This window comes from Parasteatoda tepidariorum, chromosome 8 (assembly GCF_043381705.1).
Source record: "Parasteatoda tepidariorum isolate YZ-2023 chromosome 8, CAS_Ptep_4.0, whole genome shotgun sequence".
Lineage (NCBI taxonomy): Eukaryota > Metazoa > Arthropoda > Arachnida > Araneae > Theridiidae > Parasteatoda > Parasteatoda tepidariorum.
The window spans coordinates 62313583-62336664 of NC_092211.1; the positions used below are offsets into that span (position 1 = coordinate 62313583).

At 27.4% G+C, this 23082-nt stretch overlaps 1 protein-coding gene and 1 long non-coding RNA gene across 4 annotated transcripts in view; one reads left to right on the top strand and one right to left on the bottom strand.

Annotated features, from left to right (window-relative positions):
- The window catches only part of LOC139426209 (uncharacterized), a 161367-nt gene extending 158706 nt beyond the window's left edge, over window positions 1-2661 (top strand). Inside the window, exon 3 of the long non-coding RNA XR_011637415.1 lies at window positions 997-2661. This is a non-coding gene — a long non-coding RNA (uncharacterized lncRNA). The remainder of the gene's footprint in view (window positions 1-996) is intronic.
- LOC107453302 (suppressor of lurcher protein 1) overlaps window positions 1-23082 on the bottom strand; it is a 1038548-nt gene that overhangs the window by 136703 nt on the left and 878763 nt on the right. The window lies entirely within an intron of this gene.

Here is a 23082-nt window from a genome sequence, read left to right on the forward strand (position 1 = left end):
CTACCATAAAGTGCTCGACTTCGCTCACAGGTAATCTGGCTACCAAAGCTGAGGAGCTGTCCCCTCTGCTGAGGATCAAAATTGTGGTGGCATGTCTTCGGATCATCCTCAAGGGTGTTTCCTAGACCGTCACCTATAGCCCATTGTGCAGCTCTAGTGCGACGTAAATGAACTATCGACCGGTCAATCTGTCAGCACATAAATGCAATGAAAATGATGAATAGAATAGAATTTTTTTGAATTCTAAATCAATATTAAAAATTAACTTTTGGCGAAAAACATTTAATAAATTTTAACTGTAATAAAAATTAAATAAGAATTTAAGAAAACAAGTTAAAAATGTTAATTGTGCATAAGTATTACATTTAAATCTTATAATTGATTATCTTATGCATTAAATCTTACAAAGGCTTGGGACAATTGAATGTTTAAAATTTTTTTTCTTCTAAAAAATGCATTTTTGTACCAAATGCTTTCTTAGAGTAGTTTCCGGATAGGTATTACACTAGTTCCCAGAATCTCAACTAGATGGCAGCACAATTTGCCGAAAAACTTATGGTCTAAGTGGATAGCGTGATATGTTTCACTAAATTCTCTTAAATAATTAGAAAATTAAGGTTTATTACTATAATACCTCAATATATACATTTAATTGCCAGGATAAAACTCATTGTGTATACAGTTGTTTTCTCTATGATAAACTACAACCAGGATTGATTGAAATGCAAAATAAGTCTTTGCCTTTAATCTTATTAAATCTTAAAAGATAATCGCATTACAGATGTGGAACTTACTGTACTGTATAAAATGGCTATAATATTTTATGAGAAAGTATCGGAGGTACTCCCTTCTCGGAAATTATATCATTACGCATTCATTTAGTATCCAATCACTGAAATTAATAGATTGCATATCGTTAAAATGTATTTTTATTTTAATTATAAAAACAAAAGAAAATGGCTAAGATAGGACTCATTTTAATTTTCTCATTTGTAGATTAATTCGCATTAACGGATGGGAAATCAGTCGCAAATCTATTTAGGCAGCGAGTGGAAAGAAAAATTGACAGGAATTGGATTAAGTGAGCTCAAAGCTGCAATTTCTAAGAAGAATTGAACGAATGCTCCCCTTGAACCATTGAGCAATAATGGCGATGGTCTTAAAGTGCAATGCCTGGAAAAGGATTATGCCCCACTGAACTAAAGAAAGGATTGAAAATCACTTTAAGGAAAAGCAACAAAAAAAAGTAAATAAAAGATGACAGTTGTGATCAAACTGAAGCGAAGTTTTATGTAGTAAATTAGCATAACAATTAAAAATGCCAATGGCGGATTTTGGAATGAAAAAGACTTCACATCTCTTGAAAGAAAAATTTTCAGTTTTCTGCTTTCAGCTTTAATGCCCGGCATTTTTCCCAGAAATATTTGGGAAAAATATATTTTAATTATCTGAATGAACATTGTTTGACTTTATTAAAAGAAAAAGTTCAAATTACGTTTGTTAAAAATAAAAACAAAACTTTCCATCAAGAAAATTTTATTTTTGCTTCCGAATAAATCTAATAATGTCATATGTGATTAAACGAAGGTTCTTTTTTGATTCATGTTGCGTAGTCAAGTTACTTTCGCATAATTCCCTTTTATTTATTAGAAATAATTTGAAAGAAGATCTTAATTTGGAAACAGAATATTTAATGAACGAAGTTTTAGTTTTCGACTTATAACTTAAAGAAAGTAAAGCCGTTACTCCATTAAGAAACTACGCCGTAACAAAAATTACTAATTTAGTATCTTTACAATTTTTAATATTGAAATAAATTTTTAAAAAGAATTGTTTGTTAAATAAATACAATAAGCTATATTTCATCAGCCTTATTTTTATAAATATTCTAAAGATTGAAGAACAAGATGGAAGAACTACGGCAAAATGTAATATATTTTTGTCTAGCTGGCTACTACAGTTTTCAATAATAATAATTAAAAATTAATTTCTAATTATTATTGTTGAAATTAATTTAAAATTAATTTCTGTTAGTGCATATAAATATATTTTAAATACCTGAAAATTTAGATTTTTCGAAACGAGAGTTTAATTTCATATTTAATTTCACAATATTAAGTTATTTCGTCATGTCTATAAAATTCAATACTGAGGAACAAAGCATGGTCAAAACTAACCAAATATATTAACGCAATGCTTCTGGTTCTATGGGAATGCCAAAAAAACTTGGTAATTTTTATCAAAACGCTTTGAAAATAAATCTGATGAAAATTAACAATGAAATATAGTTTTATAATAGGTGAACAAATCTGGCAATTTTATTATACCTCAGAACAGGCATAAAAGCAATTTTCTTATTAACATTATTTTTCAGTTTTGTATTTTTTACTAAATGTGTAATAATGTAATATGAAATCCAGAATGATTCTGAAGTATGATTCTTAATGTAATGTGATTATGGTGTGTATGATTAATAATGTAATATGAAATCTAGAATTTTTGGTTCCTGAATTTCTGGTTAAAATACTTCAGAATGAATAATAAAAGTGTTGACTACTGCTAAGAAAGTCCTTTTCTAACTTTTTAAAAAAAATATACTTGGAAAAAAAGTATGGTTAAATTTACCAGAACATGGTAAAATTTACAGTACTTCAGGCTCTATGGGAACACCAAAAATCTCTAATTTTTTTCCGAAGCGCTTTGGTAATGGTTTTGGACATTAAACTAGCCAAATAGCAAAAGTATTCGCCAAATGCAAATTTTAAAAAATTTTATGGTTAATTTTTTTCTCATAGAAAACTATTTTACGGTAGTTTGTCTCAGGCTTATGTTATGTGGACCTAATTCTAATTGGTTATGCGGCGCATCTACAGAAAATTACAGTAATCGAATAAAAAATACTGATTTGTTAGGAAAAATTCATTTCGGCGTAATTTTAATTTCCTTACAGTGGAAAAAATCATTCTCCAATACTTTCACCCAAACACAATTTAATTCACCAAATTTACGATTTTATCGCATTTTGCGAGGTGGCGTATGCTTAGTGCCGGCACTGCTAAAATATAGATTTTTTTTTTTAAAAATATTCTTAGTTGTAAATGGTATTCTTTTAAGTATGATTTAATCATTCATTTATTTTAATAACTCTACATGTACTCTAAAAAAAAAATTCTTTTAAAAAAATTTTTTTCTTAAACCTATCTAAATATTTACCAATTTGTATTTCTGCATCAGTCAATAATTAACACTAATTGTTTGCACTCATTTTTTTAGTTCTTTACGAAACTGAAACTTTAATTATTCATTGGCATTTCAAAATTTAATTATTATTTATCCTAAAGCTTTTAATTGTAGTTTTCATCAACAATTATGTATTGCTGTCAGTCTCGTTTCGTAAATTAAATTGCAATTAAACATATTTTTCTTTAGAACAATCATATTTAAATTAAAATATAGAAAGTGCAGAATAAATGTTCTAGTTTCAATTAGACTTTTTATTGCGTATTTATATTTTTAAAGTATATATTTTTATAAATAGTGAAGCTGTAAAATACAGTTATTAAGATTATTTAAATCATGAATTTGCTTTAAATCTGATATGTGTCCTAAGCACTGATTATTTTGAAAGATATATTTCTAAGCCTTGGAGTAAAATTTCTTAACTATCATGTCTGTATTTTACGACATTTAACGTTTGTTTGCTCTTAGAAATTTTCCGATTTGCTTACAAAATTAAAGTTTTTACTGTTCGTTGCCATTTCAAAAATTTAATCTTTGTTTACACTAAAGCTTTTAATGCCAGTTTCTATCAACAATTCCTTATTGCCGTCAGTCACATTTCAAAAACTAAATCGCAATTAAACAATTCTTTCCTTTAATAGAACGATCGCGTTTAAATTAAAGTATAGAAAGCGTCAGAACAAATGTTCTAGATTAAAATAAATTTTTCTTTTAGCTATTAAAAGAACAAAACTTTTAGTTGTAAATTATTTCTATCGCGCCAACATTTCGATAAGCCAATGAAAAATATTTTAAACGCAGGCTTTGATCTTACTATTACTCTAAAGTAACAGAAACGCGGCAAAGGGAGGTTCGTAATCCGTAACATCGCTCACTTTTTATTTGTTTTCAATGCAACGTGCAATTGGTAAGGGATAAAAAAAAACAATTAGGTATATCTTTCCCAACTTCTTTTTTTTGTTTTGTTAGCGAAGGAGATTCTTTTTTTTAAACTGCTATTTCTCGGAGAAATCCGATATCTTAACTTTGAAGAGCCTATTTGAAGGGAATTAAATTTCCGTTTGGAAAAATAACTTTTGCTGCTTGAGTTTTTTAAGTTTTTTTCGTTGATTTTTTTTAAATAGTCATAAGAGTTGATGTACTGATAAGTGGAAGAAATAAACTTAGTTCAACGGAATTTCGTTACTGGGTCTTAGATTGGATTTGCATTTAATTATTTATTCCAGTTGAGCTAGCCTTGCAAAAGTAGTTTTTTTGCAAAGAATTTTGGGCTTATGGACTTAAATTATTACGCGGGTCTTAAGAATGGTTCTTTAACGATTTGTACGGTGCATTGAATAGAATTTAGAAGGGGAAATTTCTTTAACAACAAAATAATACTTTGTAATTAATGTTACAATCTTTAACAGTGATTTTTAATAGCACGGTATTTAAGTAAAATACTTTAATTTTTAAATTGTTTTTTAATCGCAATTTTTCAGTTTTAGATGTTATGTAAAACAGAAGTTTTTTTTTAATAGAAATCACTTTTTAACAAAGAAAATTAAATTTTTCAAAGGAAATTAAAAATAGTGTGGCTGATAAAATCTGAACTCTTAAAATATTAAACAACTGTTATTGCTATTAGAAAATTAGCTGTCATAGTAACAATTTTAAATACGTGATATACTTTTTTATATATAAAAAAAATCCACCCTACTTCAAGAGGAGGAAAAAAATGCCTTTCCTTCAATAAATTTTGAATAACTGACTCTGTTTTCTTAAGTTAATGTTTAATATTTCATTGATATGAGTTTTAATATTTGTAAAATAAAATAAAACATATGTAAAACAATTAGTTGCCAATTGTTTTACTTAAATATTTTGTTGGTTTCCTAATGTTTGAAGCCTTTAAAAACTAACATAAATCCCATTTTATATAGCATTTATTGTAAAGTCTATACAAAATAGTTAACAACTGTAATACTTGAATGCTAAAAAAATGCAAATAATAAAATATTGTATAATGTATAATGCACTAAAAAAATTATTATCGGCAAACTATACATACAACAGTATATATGGAAATTGCATTAGGCCACCTACAATACGTATAATATCTATTATAGACAAAATATCGCGATACTTTAACTCTAAACTAAAAAAACAATAAGAATCTGTTGCAATATCTGTAACAGTCGAAATATTAATAAATGTAGGCTTTTAACTTGGGAAATATCTAAATGTGGAATAAAACAGAAAAATATTTTTCTATTTAGTCCGATATTATTTTACATTTTTTATCAAACAAAAACTTGCGAATTTTTAAAGTGCTTTGTATCCAATAACTTAAATACGAACTTGATACCCCATTTATAACAACCTTTTGAGCTTATTTGTAAATCTTTTTAAAGTAAATATTTTATTCAATACATTCTTTTTTTTGGCCAATTTGTGTAAAGCACGCAGTCTTACTACCCAATAAAACCACTACTCTTCACAAAGGAGAAATAGAATCAACTTGAAAAAGTTCTAAATCTTTTTTTTTTTTTTTTTTTTTTTTTTTTTTTTTAAAGAAAAGCCATTCTGTTCACGTCTGAGTTTTGTAGAAGCTCTCATTGTTGTTTTATCTCGCAGAAAAAGAAGTTTCAAAAACAAATAGAATAAGGTAGAAGACGACTTCCTGAAAGACCCCAGAGTTTTTTTTTTTTTTTTTTTTTTTTTTTTTTTTTTTTTTTTNTTTTTTTTTTTTTTTGAAGACCATTTGAAAAGGTTTCGTAGCCTTTACAATCTTGTCAAAGTAAAAGAAATATAGTTAGTGATGACTCTTGCACTGGAATAGAGATAAGAACAGTTGAATAAGCAGTGTTGTAAGGTTTTTGTCTACGATTTGTTACATTTTCAGATTATCTGGCAAAAATGACAACAACGATTGTTTAAACTCATGGCATACTTTAATTATTAAGATGTTGTTTTTATATGTAATTATATTGATTATTGTTATAAAATCACTTCTTTTTTATATTCAGAAGTATTCCAATGGGAAATAGTTTACAATTGGGGCTCCCACCCATTTTTGGCGATTAGTAAATAAAAGAATATGTGTAAATAAATCAAGAACCGATGACATAAAGGTAAAGAAAAGTTGTGGTAACCGGAAGGTGACGTCATTGAAAGCAAAAACCGCAAAATATATCATGGTAACCAGAAATGGGATTTCAGCAAACTAAACGAAAATTATCGCCAAACTAAGGGTCCCTGATTCTATACTAGTTAATGACTCTTAGACTGGAATAGAGATAGAAACAGTTGAATATGCGGTGTTGTAAGGTTTTTGTCTACGATTTGTTATACTTTCAGATAACCTGCAAGAATTATAAGAACGATTGTTTTAACTCTTGGATGGTTTTAAGTATTAAAATATTAGTTTTATACGTAATTATATTTATTATCATTAGGAAATAATTTTTAAATTTTTTTTTTGTAAAATTCTAATGCTTCGGATCAATGTAAACCTGGTTTGATCCGGCTAATCGAATGTCTGGATGTAATTAATATTTAAATTTTTTTTCAAAAAGAACGTTTATTAACACTTATAATTATTATAATAAAACAATTATTGCATTTTTAGTATATCACTTATGTTGCGATTAAATTTAAAACAGTTCTCTTTCCACTAACCAAATAATCATATAATTGTATAATCAGCAGAAAATATAATTAAATTTAAAAAAAAAGTAGAATAAGGCAGAAGATGACTTTCTGAAAGGCTCCAGAGTTATTTTTTTTCGAAGACCCATTTGAAAAGGTTTGTTAGTCTTTACAGTTTTGTCAAAATAATAGTGACGACTCTTGCACTGGAATAGAGAAATAATTAGTTGAATAAGCGGGATTATAAGGTTTTAGTCTACAAATTTTTATACTTCTAGATTCCCTGGAAAGAATTATACCAGTAATTGAGTAAACTCTCGGTACATTTTAATTATTAAAACATTATTTTATTTATAAATATATTTACTATAATTAAAATTTTTTTTTTGGCTGCTATGGAATTCCAATGTTTTGGATCAATGTAAACCAGATTTCATCCGGTAAATCAAATTTCTGGATGTAATTAAGATTTAAAATATTGTGAATAAAACGTTTATTTACATTGGTAATTGCTATTATAATAAAAAATATTACAAAAGTAATATATCACTAATGTTTCGATTAATTTTAACGCAGTATAATTGCATAACTAACCAAAAATATAATTTAAATTTTCTTAAAAAAATAGAATAAGGTAGAGCACGACCTCTTGAAAGACCCCTGAGTTCTTTTTCAAAGACCATTTGCAAAGGTTTAATAGCCTTTATAATTTTGTCAATGTAAAAATAATATAATTAGACTCTTGCACTAGAATACGGATAAAAACAGTTGAGCGAATGGCGTTGTAATTTTTGTCTATGATTTGTTACACTTTTAGATTACCTGGAAAGAAATATAATAGCGATAGTTTAAACTCATGCCATACTTTAATTGCTGAAATTTTATTTTATTTGTAATTATAATTATTAATAGGGGGCAAAGCTCCCTTTTTCACTGTCGCTCGCAAACCCCGATGATTGCTTCTCAGTTATTGTTACTTCTTGGCAGAAAACAGTTTTCTTACTTAAGTCAAAATTATTCACTTAACATATAAGTACTAAAAGGAATTCTGATTGCTTACGCTCGTGCCAACACTTCCCATGTCCAAGTATTATTACCTCCTAGTATTATAAATATCTCGATCTATTGGTGAACAGAAGTAATTTTTCTAAGTAATCATTTTTTAGATAACATTTATATTGTTATAATACTATGCAACATTATATTGTTCAAACAAATTTGATAAGTTCACAACCGTAATTTAATATTTTTGCTTACCAAACTGGCAAATATATTAAATAAAATTTTTGCCTGCTTCTTAGTGTGCATAAAACAGATCATTAAGTTCTAAATCATTTATCATATTTTTGACTGTAATTTTAAACAGTATATTATTGTTATTCCCACAAAAATAATAATTGCAAAGCGGTTAATTATTATTAACGATTAGACCACCTTTCTAAATAACTTTATCTTAAAATGCTGCACAGAATTACATTATAATAAAGAATTACATACTAACAAAGAAAACAACAATTTTCTTAGTTTCAAACCCTTGACTTAAAAGCGTAATATTAGCAGATTAGGAAATTAACTTTAAATTAAGGGGGTAGATTATATTTGAGGGTGCCCCTTGATTCTCGTCAAGTTGTGATCGCGGTTGATCGACAAGCTGGGAGATGTTGAAACCCAATCGTGAATCTGATTGGTTTAGATTTAAGCTTTATTTTTAAATGTTCAACGGTATATGTAATTTCAGAGGTCCGTTAGTTCTACATTGGATACTGGCTGGTAAGGTTACTTTTGCTTCTGGTCAATAACATCGAAGGTATGTGGGCAGTCGTAAAAAGGGACTTTAGAAAAATATGTCACCGCCAGTCCGGTACCACAGACGCCATTTTCGATTTGTATTTCGCCGAATTTATGTGGCGATGGAGGTACACAGATTCTGTTCATGATAAATTTAGACGGTATCTAACTGCTATTAGAGAATTCTGTGCACCTGAATCTGAGGATATTCAAGCTTAATGAAGAAGTGAGTTGTTTTTTTTCTTTTTCTTTCTGTGCTTACTCTATTCATTTTTGTTTTGATTCAAAATGCATTTTATTGGGTTTATTAATTTTGCTTATAATGGGTTCATTTCAATTTTATAAAGTCTTGGCCAATGTTTTGTTGAAATTTTCCAATGTTTTACTGAAATATCAATATGTTTCGGCAGCCATTCCTGTTACCACGGTGTTCCGCGCAATCTGGAATGGCGCCAAAGATAAGTCGCCAATTTCGCCAAGGGGCACCCTCAAGTATATCTTTCCCTATTAGGGATACAAAAGTATTTATAGGAAAACAATACCTTGATGACTTTTATTAATTTTATGTTGATGACAACCAAAAAAATATCGAAATGAGTGAGGAAAAACAAGATTCTAAAATGTGATTTTCCAGTCAATAAAAAAGCACGGACAACAATAGAAAATCGTGGCGCCATCATCAGATTTCATATATAGTTAGATTTTTATAAAATTAAATTTTTATTTCATTTTATGTTAAATTCTAATGTTTCGGATCAACTGAAAGCAAACGCGATAATCTAAGAAATATTTTTAGTAACTACAAGACTGTTTTTTATAATTAAAAAATGCGAAAATATATTTTGGCTTGTAATTAAGGCATCAGAAAAAAGTATATAGAAGAGGATACGGTATCCCGTCATCGTCAAAGGGTTAAAAAGATTCTTCATACAAAAAAAAGATTAACTAATTGACAGTGTATTAAAACATTAAAAGCTTACTTCAATCTCTCTGTTTAATAAATTTCTAAATCCCCTCCTTAAAAATATGCTATTAACTAATTTTAGTTCTTTTCCCAAAGCCATAACTTGTCTTTACGGAACTTGATTTAGAAATATTTCACGAAATAGCTGAAAGAAATTCGAATTTCTGAAAAATAAATTCAGAAGCTATTAAGTATAAAATTCTCGGCATGTAATCTCAAAATTTCTTTTTATAGAAACCGATTTACATACTTGTAAGCAAGCAACTTCAATTTTAAGTGTTTACAAAATTTATTTACTAAGCATGAAGTACATTTTTCAAGAAACACACAGACGAAATTAGTTTTCTGCCAGACGTGAAGGAACACGTTAGAAAAAAAAAAGCTTCCGCGTTTCGTTAAATTTAGAAGAGCTCTTCTAAACTGATGATTTGACATTTAAAAAGAATTTATTGCAGAGTAGTTATCAATTAAAGCTTGTCAGGAGCGTGTTAAGCTCAAATAAATTGTACTCATTAAAAACTGTCGTTCCTTTAATATCAATAAAGATACAAAATTGGAGAGTTTTGCTTTCAGAATCCGTAATTTTTCGCTTTAGTAAGCATTTTGCAAATACGAAGCAGAAAATAATTGCTTTCGTTAACGAGTTGTAAAAGATACAAATACTTTTGTATTTGGCTTTTAACGATTATTAGAACCATTTAACTCCATAGGTCGATATTCCAATAAGCCAAGTTTGGATAAGTGGTTCATTTGTTGAGGAAAATCATCCATCATGATGTAATGATGAATAGAGTAGTATTTATAGCTTAAGGGCAATGACAATAAATAAGTTACATTCAAAAAAAGAAAAACGATATTTGTTTCTTGAGGGATTTTTTACATGCCATGAGTCACGTGACTTAGTACAGTTAATTATGATTATTTTACTAATTGAATCAAATTGTACTGTTAAAATTACTCAGTTTCAGAAACATGGTTCATATATTCTTCGAAACATTCGAATCATTCAAATATCCTTTTAATCTATAAATTGATTAATATTTTTTCAAAAAAAATTTTTTCTGCTTAATATTGCACATATTTTTTTAATTAAGTATTTAAATTAAGAAAATTTCAGTGGATGAAGGTACTAAAGGACGATCTTTGTGCTTGTTCAGTGAAAGAAGGTTCGAAGTGCATTCTAAAAACAGTTGAGTAACTTCAAGATTGTTGTTTCTTACACTGAGAGAAATGTATGGTCAAAACTACCACAATATGGTAACATTTACCACTTTTCTGGTTCTTTCGAAGCATCAAAAAGCTTGGTGATTTTCACTGAAGTGCTTCTGTTATGATTTTGGTAAAATTAGCAATAAAATATGGTTTTATAATATGTGACACAATTTTGTAAATGTGATAAAATGTAATCAATTTATCATGATATCTTAGAGTAGATAATAGTATTGTTCGGAACTCTATACCAATATAGTGTTGTACGGAACTCTAGGGCTCCGTGGTAAAAAGGTATTCCTCGAGTTTGTACTTTTTATAACCTCTGCTTTGAAACCTTTGATTATATTTAGATCCAATCTATACTTTATATTTTATTTAATTTTTAATTAATTTTTTTATATTTAATAGATTTTTTGGTTGTCTTTTTAAAAGTATTTTAAGTAAAATGCCATTGAAATAAAAATATCATTTTTTAAAAGAAAAAATATTTTTAATATCATTATATTAAACAAATTATGAAAAAAAAACAAGTATTTATAAAATATATCATTAGCATTTCCTGTCGTGTTTTTCAAATAGAAATAACTAAATTGTTTAAAAAAGAATTATATTTCCATAATAAATTTTTTTAAACGTTTATAGCAGTTCTTTTAAGATTTTATTTCGAAATAAACCGAAATTCTGCTTATTTTATTCCATTTCAGCTAATGTATAATTATTGCAGAAAAATAAATTCATAATTAGACTAGATATAGCACAAAGACTTCAAATTGAACTGTTGGACTTAAAGCTTATGAATATTGATGTTGAAACATTGAAGATTCTTTATATTTCTTTATTTAAGAATTTTAAAAATAGTTTTTAATAGGTTATAATGTTCAAAATTACTTTAATAAACTTTATTTTTAGGGGACTGATTATTAAGGGTTCCGTGAACGAAAAAAAATAGGAACCGCTGCCTTAGAGCATAGCATAAAAATAATTTACTCTACTAAATTTAGTTTTACTAAATGTGTTTTAATAAGAAGTAAAATTTTGTAACCCAGAATTTCCGGTAACCCGTTGCCATCTGAACGGAAAAAATTCCAAATAAATGATTTAAATACTCTATATTTGATTTTATTAACCAGAATTAGTCTTTTTATTTAATTATTTTTGTTTTCCAGAAATATTATTACCATACAATACTGTAATGTTGTCAGAATTTTTTACTCTGCGTATAAATTCATTGAATTTGAGGGTTTTGCTTTAAAGATGCGTTATTTCACAATTTCGTACGCATTTTGCAGATACAAGCAGAAAAAAATTACATTCTCTTAATTATAATTTCAATGAATTACGATTACAATTATTTCAAATAAACAGTATTAATAATTATTTTCAAGTTTTTAAATTTAGAAAGCCTCTAGGGATTAAGGCATTAAATGACATCTTTATAATTTTATTCTAATTCGAAAGCTTTCAAAGAATTCGAATTAGAATAAAATTGCAATTGTATTCGGATACAAACAGCAGATGAAACGTAAAACTTCCTACATCTCAGTAAATGTATCAAATTCCAGAGTCTTCCTTTTAGAATTCATCTTTTCCTTATAAGAATTTCGCAGAATAGAATTACTTTCGTAAACATATTGAAATATTTATAAATACTTTATCGGAATCACGTGTTTAATATTTCGTACAAATATATAATATGGTTAAAGTATGTAGACTTATATTTTTTATAATTTGTTTTGAATCATCACAATTATGAAGAAAAAAAATTTGATTCCTCAGAGTAACATTTTATATTGTTTTCACTTAGCTATATAATATTTTTTTATTTTGCCAATTATATTTTGTTGGCAGTAAAGGTACTTTGAGTTTTTGGGGTAAAAGATAGTTCCAAATGTATTTGCTTTGAAATAATCAACGAGAAATCTTAGAAAACATGTCTTTTTGCAGTAAATTTAAATACCAAGAGTGCAAACACAAAGTAACATCTCCTTTTGCCGAAGTATAAAGTTTAAAGCAAGTTTATTAAAATGCCATTTAAAATCTTCGACAACTCAACTCTTTAATTCTTATAATCAAATGACAATAATTTTATTTTAATAACATTCCAAATCACTAAAATATAAGTTAGAGACTTCATCTATTCTGCTCTTTAATTTTGATAATTAAATAATAATAATTTAAATTAAATAATGCTGTAGTTCACTAAAATGTCAGTTTGAGCGTTCATCTGCTCAGCTCTTTAATTTTGATAATTAAATAATAATTTGAATTTAATATTGCTGTAATTCAATAAAATATCAGTTTGCTCCTACATCAATTCAGCTCTTCAGTTTTGATTATCAAGTAATAGAAAATAAATTTTAATAATTTAATAAAAAAATTTGGCCCTCGAAATCAGAGAATATATTTGAGTAATATATAAATTTATCCATTGCAATAAATGTTACTAATTAAATGTAATAAATATTGCTTTTAAATTGAAATAAATAGGTGCACTGCAAGTTTTGAAAATGGAACATTAGTCAGTCTTCCGTTGTAAACATAGAATGCAGGAATATTTTTTTTGCATATTTAAGCAAAAACGTTTCAAAATTTCTATATTCTTAATGCTTTTTAACAAGCAACATAATTGAATTCTTTTCCAAATCACAACATTACAAAAGGAAGTCATGATAATTGAGCTCAGAGTTCGTAAAAACAGAAACAGAAAAGTTTATTTGAAAGAAAAAATAATCCAAGGTGAAAGAAAACAATTTGTTCTACATTGTAAGACAATTCATAATATTGAAACAAAGCTGTCTTTCGGCAGAAATTAAATCTAGAAAAGTTGTCCCAGTGGAGAGTTTCTAAGGAAAATAAATCGCTCATACGGTCCGTTCGTAATCAATATTATGGCAAGTTCTTTTTCAACTCAAAATATTTGAAAGGTTTGTGTGTTCTGACCATTAATCTTTCTTTCCTTCCTTTTGCTCTATTTTAAGAGAAAATTTTCCAGATTATAATTTTTAGCATAATGACCTCTGAGGAGAAGACAGCGAATAAAAATTTCATTGAAGAGAGTTTTCGAGTGAAGTATTTTTTTCTTTTTTGGATTTCCAGAGCTTGGCGAAGTTTTGATTGAAAATAGCGCTCAAGTAATGAACCATGGCATGATATACATCATTACAGTATTTTTATCTTTGTCCGAAGTTTGATGTTATTTATAGACAAAGTATCCCCGAATTTTTCGCCAAAACTGATATTGAGTTCTGCAATCTAGACTGGGGATTTGAATAGTTAATGCGCAAGAGGTGGATGATTGCATATAAGTATCTATTGAAAGAACTGAAGTGAAGAAATATGTCGAGATTATTTTCTTTTTTTATTATAACTTCTCTCTAGAGATATTTTTCGAGAAAACGTTAATATTCTGTTTTGAGGGCGGATAGATTTTTCGAAATTATACTGAATTATGTATTAAGTCTAAACAGTTAATCTTGGAATGTGATGGAAAAAGTATTGTATTATCGTCTATAAGTATCTTACATGTAGTTTAAAGCCATTTTCTTTTATTATTTTGCCAGTAACAGTTTGCCCAATGTCGTTAAAAAGCAAAATATTTCGATTATTTAATATTAATAACTTGCTTTAAGCTTTTAGGATATTTATATATGTAAGAGAATAAAAGTGTTAAAATATCAAATAATAATAATGACTTTATATTAAGCACAATGAACAGTAATGATATTTTCCTTGAGAGGCAAATGAAAATCGAAAGAAAATATTTTTTTAATCAAAATATTTTTGTTTCAGGAAATAATTCGCGAAATAAATCGCTCTCAGAGTTCATAGTAAAATTAGAATTTTAAAACAAATAAGTAAATTATTAAATTTCAGTTTCACAGTTAACTGCTGTTCATTTAAAATATGATTTTTGATATTTTGTTTATTCCAAATTATTATATTCCAGTTATTATATTTCAAAATTATACTGAATTATTCATTAAGTTAATCTTAGAATTTGATGGAAAAAGTATTGCATTATATTCTAAAAGCACTTTTTATTTATTTTAAAGTCATTTTCTTTAATTTGTCCTATATCGTTAAAATGTGAAATAGTTTTATTATTTAAGATTAAAAACTTACTCTAAGATTTTAGGATTTATTTGAGAGCATAAAATTATTGAAATATCAAATTATAATATTTTCTTTGAGTGGCGAAATGAAAATCTAAATAAAATATTTTTTCATTGAAAAATTTTTGTAACATGATATAATTCCTTTAAAAGTTTATAGTGAAATGACATTTTTTTTAAAAATAAATAAATAAAAAAAATTTAGTTACGCAGTCAACTGTAGTCTTCTTTATTTAAAATTAGATTATTATGTTTTAATAATTTTATTTTCTTATCTGCAGACGTTATTATTTTATTAATTGATTGATTCAAAACTTTTCCGTGGATATAGAAGTAAAATAATTTCTTATGAATATTTTTTGTATTAAATAATATAAATACACGAAGAATATTAAAATAATATAAACGCACAGTTTCAAATTCGATTTACACTTGTTTCTTTCATGAAAATTATGTATATTTTTCTGATTTAAGAGCTTGTTGTTTTAAGAGTTATTTCATTTGATATTCCTTATAGTTTCCTTGACAATTTTGAGAAAATTTTTAGGATACGTTTTTTAGGTAAAACTTTTGGAAACGTGCTTTTTTCATTTTTGGAAAACGTTTTTTGTCTCAAGTTTTTAGGAGTTTAAAATTGTAGATTCTCCGGAATTTTTTTAAAAAAAGATTTATTTACATGAATTGCTTATGAAATGAGTGAAGTATGACTCTGACAGTTAATTTGTGTTCTAAAAGATCCACACTAACTATTAAAAGATAAATATTTTCAGTTGATCTTTGCTTCGGAAATTTTTGAATGATCTTTGTTTAAAGATCAAATGTCACTCAAAATTCTTCGAAATAGGGCTATTTTTTTAGATTTTGATCGTCAAACTCTACTTAAGTCAACAGGAAACCATAAAGGCATACATTTCTGCAAAATCATACTAAGGACCTAAAAATTTCTACTTGTAAGTGGCACACATGTGTCCTTAAAATTAAACTTAAAGTATCAACAAAATGAAATTTTGAATCTATTTTAAGGCAATTATTCGCATGCGACAAAATTAGAAAAGCATGAAATTTGCTGTAAGAGCAGAAACAAAAACAATGCACCGATCACTGATTACTGATACATAATACTTACATAATACTCTTACATAATAGCCTTAAATTTTGGGGTCCATAGCTTAATTGAATANTCTACCACTACAAAATTACAACTACAATTCACTAGTATATAAGACATGTTAACTCGACTCTATGTCGGGGTACCTTTTCATAGATGACGGTTGACAGGGTCGAATACTCCTCTCCCCACATCAACAAAATGAAATTTTGCATCTATTTTAAGGCAATTATTCGCATTCGACAAAATTAGAAAAGCATGAAATTTGCTGGAAGAGCAAAAACAAATTCAATGCACCGATCACTGATTACTGATACATAATAGCCTTAAATCTTGGGGTCCATGGCTTAAATGAATACAGAAAGATTTATGGAAAAGCCATAAATTGTTTAAATAAATGTGATTTAAGCCATAAGGTTCTCTTTTCTAAAGTTAAGAGCATCCCCCGATCTGAGATTTAGTCTCTATAGAGAATTTACTGACACTGACCAAATTTACTGACAAGAGTTTGATAGTTGCTATCTAGGAAAATAATAAGTATTTGAAATGTCATTTTTTACTCCAAATCGAATGAATTTACATCAAAATATTAGTGGGAATTCATTCGGTTTCAATTTAAAACTTACGTTGGCCAAAATACTTTTTCTCTATGTTGAAAATTCGGAAGGGCCATTGCCATTGCATCGGATTTTCCCTTTAAAGTAGCATTTTGCTTTACTGCGCGAGCACTATAAAGCGTAGAAGCTTGAAATTATTAAGGTGTATATAAAAGTGTGCTGGGGTGAGAAAAAATTGAAAAATCTACACTCGGTAATTCGTTCGACAATTATTAACTGTTATATTGGAAAGAAAACTAGACAGGTCGCTCCGAGTTAAAAATAGACATGCTGAAAGGGCCATAATTTTTTTTATGAAATTGACGCAGAGTTTTTTTTTTGGGAATTCTAATTTGTTTGAAAGTTATTTCAATTTTAAGTCCCTTTTTGCAAATTTCCTTAAATTATTTTTGTTTTACGTTACATTTTGCTTTGTTGATAAAAGTCTATTAGACTAGAAAACATGATATTACGAAGTTGTGCAGTGAAATGAGCAAGAAGTTTGTTAGAATAAAATAAATAATATTCGATAATTAGTTCCGAACTGTTAAACTTGTAATAAAAAGAAACAATGTCGGTCGATCTATTGTACCCTGAAATGCATCTACAGAGTTGAAATTGCTTCTGCTGATTGGACCATTTGGAATTCTTTTTTAGAAGTTATGCAATTTCAAGCGCTTTTTTCAATTTATTTTCTCGAAATAATACTTTTTTTCGCCTCTGTTGATGAAAAGTTTACCTTTCTTTACTTCGTGCTTTACTTGAGGTGAAAAGTAACGAAAATAAAAAAGTAAATATGTAAAAAAGAGAGAGATTAGCTATGTAAATCTAAACATTTGTAGCGTAATTTTTAAATATGTAAGAATTGAAGAGAGATAAAAACTGTTTTCAATACAAATTGTTAAACTTTATCGTTATGTATTGTTAACAAGTGAAAGTACTTCTCATTTATTACTGCTTATTGTGTCTCATATTTAGTATTCTTCAGTTAAATTGTTTTTCAAGTACATTTGATAATTTTTCAAATTCAGTTTCCTTTCATATCGTTATAATTAACATATTAATTAAACGTGCTTGCACAAAATTTTAATAGCTGCGAATTTTCTGAACAAAATTATCTTGTTCTATTCAAATTTTAAGAAGAAAAAAAACTTTTAAGAAGATCAAAGGGTAAGAACAGTATATGTCCAGTAAAGCTGAGAAAAACGAAAATGATTCTGAGAAAAACGAATTAGCGCAAGGACAGGAACTGTTTTTCCACAAATCTACAGCCCATCTTTACTGACTAATAACTCTCAGAGAGTAGGGTATTAATCGGCTGAAATTTAGTTATCCTCAAAATTCAACAGATGGCGGTTCAAATGTAATTTCGACATAAACCGTTCTTCTCCATTGGACTTCAATGATGAATGAGAAGCAACTACGGGAGTTGATGAGAGAAGCGAACTGGAGGAGGAGCCTCTTGTCTTTGAAAACTATTTATTATGTGGATTTTAAAATCAAATACAGTTCTAATTTAAAAAAATACAGTAATTAAATTGAAAATAAATATTTAATCGTTATTTTTTTTAAAAATTTATAAATAAAGTTCATAAATTATAATAATTACACGTCTCATCTTGGTTTACCCTTCAATCAGCAAAAGTATTTAGTTTAAAATAACACATAAATAATTAAAACAATAAAAGAACTATGTGGAGTTAAATCAGAATAAGGAAATTAAGTTAAAATTAATTAATTTCTGAGAATTATTTTCATAATCATTAATGGTGCGTATAAGGATATTTTTGAAAGTAAATTTGTCTTATTGTAGACACACCTTACGTAAGTTACACAACTGCAGGCAAAAGTAATTTAGTTTATAAATATATTTAATATGTAGTTATTTTCGACTAATAATAAAAGGAAAAAGCAATTAATTTAAGTTACAATTTTTTTCCCGAAAATTTTTTAAGCAAATTAATATTAAGATAATATGTCATGCAAAATAAGTCATTATTTTTTACGATTAAATTTTTTTCCTGATAATGACATCATTATCAACAATAAAATATTGCGAAGACGAGGTAATTGAGAAACAAATCATAATTCTCCTTGCTAATGTTTTCTAACAAGATTCAAATAGAATTAACAACACAATTTCTTACATAATTCAAGATGTGCTTCATTAATTTTAATTGTGCAGAAATAATACATTCTCATAACTTTAGTGTTTCATTTTAGATTTATTGTATACTCTTTTGTAATGAAAAAGTAAATTACTTTTGATAAAAAGGCGTCATGATCATTATAAAAAATTGAATTCGATATTTATAAGCTTTTAAAAAATTTTAAATGTGCTTTTAATTACTGTATGTCTTTAGTCGTTATAGCTATTCGGAAAATTTATTATTCAATTTTTATGAAATGAGATTGTGGGAACAATTTTCTTTCGATTAAAACCAAAGTTTTGTTTGTGCATTTTAAATGAACGATAAAAAAATTTAATTAGAAAAAATGAAGGAATTATTATTTTCTTTTAAATGAAAGCTACACACATTTACTACTTGCAAAAGAAATTTAAAAAAATTAAAATATTTTATCAATAATGTAATAAGTTTGAATATGAGTTGATTATATAAGATTCAAAGTCACAAACAAAAGCAAAATAAAGCAAAAACGAAAAAAAATATTTATTTGGATTTTCTACACTGTGAAGTGTAAAAACAATCTTTGAAAAAATTATATTATTTTTGGAGTCCAAACTTTTCTTAAGTTTTTCAGATCTAAGAATATTTCGCCACGTGAACAAACAAATACAAGATATTACATTATTGTTCTCAAGTGGTTTGTTCGTGTTATATTGACGATGCACTCCAGCGTTGTAATTCATTATCCCCTTTTTTGAACCGCTATTGAGATAGGAACACTTGTTTCTAACAGTTATTCACTAAGTGGTGTAGTAAGAGGTCTTACCTGCAGCAAAACGGCAATTTTCTGTGCCTACACTCCACTTTTATAACTAGCATTAGGAGAACGAATAAAAATTACTTTTAGAAGAGCTGACATAAATTAACATTAGGAGAGGTAGTAAAAATTACTCTTAAGAGATGTGATACAAATTACTCTTAAGAAAGCTGATGCAAATTACTCTTAAGGAAGAAGATACTAATTACTCTTAGGAGTACGGATGCAAATTACTCCAATAAGAGCAGATGCAAATAACTTCTAGAAGAGCAGATACAAATTACTCTTAGGAGAGCTGATGCAAATTACTCTTAGGAGAGTGAATAAAAATTATTCTTAGGAGAGTGGATAAAAATTATTATAAGGACAGCGGGTGCAAATTACTCTTAAAAGAGTGGGATTAAATTGCTCTTGGATGGATGCAAATTTGTCTTAGGAGTACGGATGCAAATTACTCCAATAAGAGCAGATGCAAATAATTTCTGGAAGAACAGATACAAATTACTTTAAGAGAGCTGAAAATTACTGTTAGGAGAGTGGATACAAATTACTTTTAAGAGGACTGGTGCAAATTACTCTTCGGAGAATGTGTATAAATAATTCTTAGGAGAGCAGATACAAATTACTCTTAGGAGTGCGGATACAAATTACTCTTAGGAGAGCGGATACAAATCATTCTTAGGAGAGTGAAAAAATTAATCTTAGAAGAGCGGATACAAATTACTCTTAGGAGAGTTAATAAAAACTATTCTTAGGAGAGTGGATAAAAATTATTCTTAGGAGAGTGGGTACAAATTACTCTTAAAAGAGTGCGTTTAAATTGCTCTTAGAGAAACGGATGCAAATTTCTCTTAGGAGAGTGGATGCAAATTTAAATATGCTCATGTAGTATCGTACTTAGATAATATAACCTGCTATCTTATAATACATACAAGAACATTAAAATAATATCCTTTAGTATTAAGAATAATATAGTAGTGGTGTACGATGAATTTAGTAAAAAAAAAGTAGTGAAAAAAAAGGAGGGTGGATACGTACTCAAATAGACGCGTATAACATAACCTGTTATGATACAACATTCAAGTCGAATATTTTAGTTAATTTAAGTAAAATATACTTAATTTTGTATGGTGAATCTAGCTGCAGTAATGAAAAATTATGAGGACTGGGTAAAAGCATAAGTGGGCAAGTATGACAACACCCTACACTGAGAAAGAGAGCAGGGTCAAAACTACCAGAATATGGTAAAATTTACCGTGTTTCACGCTTTATGGGCACACCAAAAAACTTCGTAATTTTTAATATGCGTTTTGGCAATTGTGGTAAAATATGGTAATTTTATCATGATACCTTAGAGCTTATCATAAAATCATTTATTCGGTTCAATTTACTTTTNAATTGATTTGCAATTACATACTCCAATTAATTTGGAAAGTTTTTCGCAAAAAAATTTAAAAAATTTGATGTCAATTATATTTTTTAATTAACCTAACAGGTTTTTATGAAAAACTACAGATATATAAAATTTTCGAAATCAATTTTGACAATAAATATGCATTATATAGTACGTGAAAGTACCACAAAATTAATTGGAGTATGAGACAATTATAATAACTAATAGTCTGCATTGAAGTAATAAAATACCGATTTTTCTATATATTGAATTATTTTTTATCTCTCACAGAACCTTCTATGGGCCGAATCGAATGTTGCCCCCTAAAATTATTCCTCATAAAGCATACATCCCACTAGTTTATTTCAAAATTGGCGAGTCACACTTCCCTAGTTTCCCTTGTGAGAAAGAGAGCAAGGTCAAAACTACCAGAATATGGTAAAATTTACCGTGTTTCACTCTTTATGGGCACACCAAAAAACTTCGTAATTTTTTATATGCGTTTTGGCAATTGTGGTAAAATATGGTAATTTTATCATGATACCTTAGAGCTTATCATAAAATCATTTATTCGGTTCAATTTACTTTTTTTACTAAATGCATGGTAATAAGAAATAAAAATTTTAATTACCGTTTCTTGGTAAACCGTTTCCGTATGGATGGAAAAATTACTAAATAAATATGAATGAAATTTTGAATTACCATTTCTTGGTAAACCGTTTCCGTATGGATGGAAAAATTACTAAATGAATTGTTTAAATTTCGTATATTTTAGTTTTAATAACCAGAACTATATTTGCTTTCATCGTGTATGATAAAATATCCTGTGAGGTTATAATATACACCTTAACATCAGGAAGGAGGTATTTAGCTCATTTAAGAATAACATAATTTATTTGTTAGAAATGTATAATTAAATAAGCAGAGAAAACTTATTTTAATAATGAACGTCTAAATCATTAGTTAATATAAAAAATAAAATATGTGTATAAAATTCACCACAAAGTTTTAAGAAGCAAAAATCAAGCAATAGAATAGTTTTCTCGAAAATAAGTAAATAAAAGATTCTTATAATTTTTACTATAAAAAATAAAAGATATGGTAAGTTGTTTCATGCTTTATTCTGCAGTCATATTCACCACTATAATAAAAACATATTTTTTTAATAATCATAACTCGCTTTACTTCCAAGAAATCCATTGCTGGAAATAATATCTCAAAAATTTTGACTCGAGCATTTTTGTATTTTTCGACGCAAAATTAAAACTAGCGTTTCCTCTCTGTTTTTTCCTCTTTCTTTAAAGGAATTTTTCAAACTAATTTAATCAAAGGCAGGAATTTTTATTGCAAGCGTCGTTCTCCTAATTGTACGAGAGACGACGGAGGCTGAAAAATTTTTCCATTTTGTTTTAACATAGAAGAAGAAGAAGCAAAATTGCGAAGAATGGTGTTACTTTCGTAAAAATGACTTCGTATACCTAATTAGAGGAATTTCTCAGAGAAATGCCCATCTAGTTAAAGGATGTTTTTCTCCTCATCCAAATCATGACTTAACAAGGGATTTCTCCGTAAGCAGGCGAAATTGGATAAAAATAAATTAAACCTTGATGCATGTATACATTTTTCGGTTACATGAGAGAATGTAAGGCGATAATTTTCTGCAAAAAGGCTAATTATGGATTCAGAATTTTAAGATAGTCATTCATTGAAATGAATTTTTTTCTTTATTAATTTAGTTTTAAAATTTTTATTTAAAAAAATTAGTAAAACTTTTGTTTTAATTTATTTCAAAAGCAATTAGGACGTCTGTCTACTAATGTGTGGTAGTGAACTCTAAATTATTAAACAATGTTTCACAGTATTTTTAATATGATTTGAATGTTTCTATGATTTCTATGATAAATATGGTTATTGACGTAAGAATCGAAAATATAAACACTTTATTTTATAATAAATTTATAAAACGTGATAATATATAAAATTATTTTTTATCACAAGTTTAATTTCTTCTTATTGTACTAGGAAATATGTACTGTAAAAAATTTGGAATAAAAATTCGGGTAAAAAATTACCGGCATTCAGGGCGACAGTAT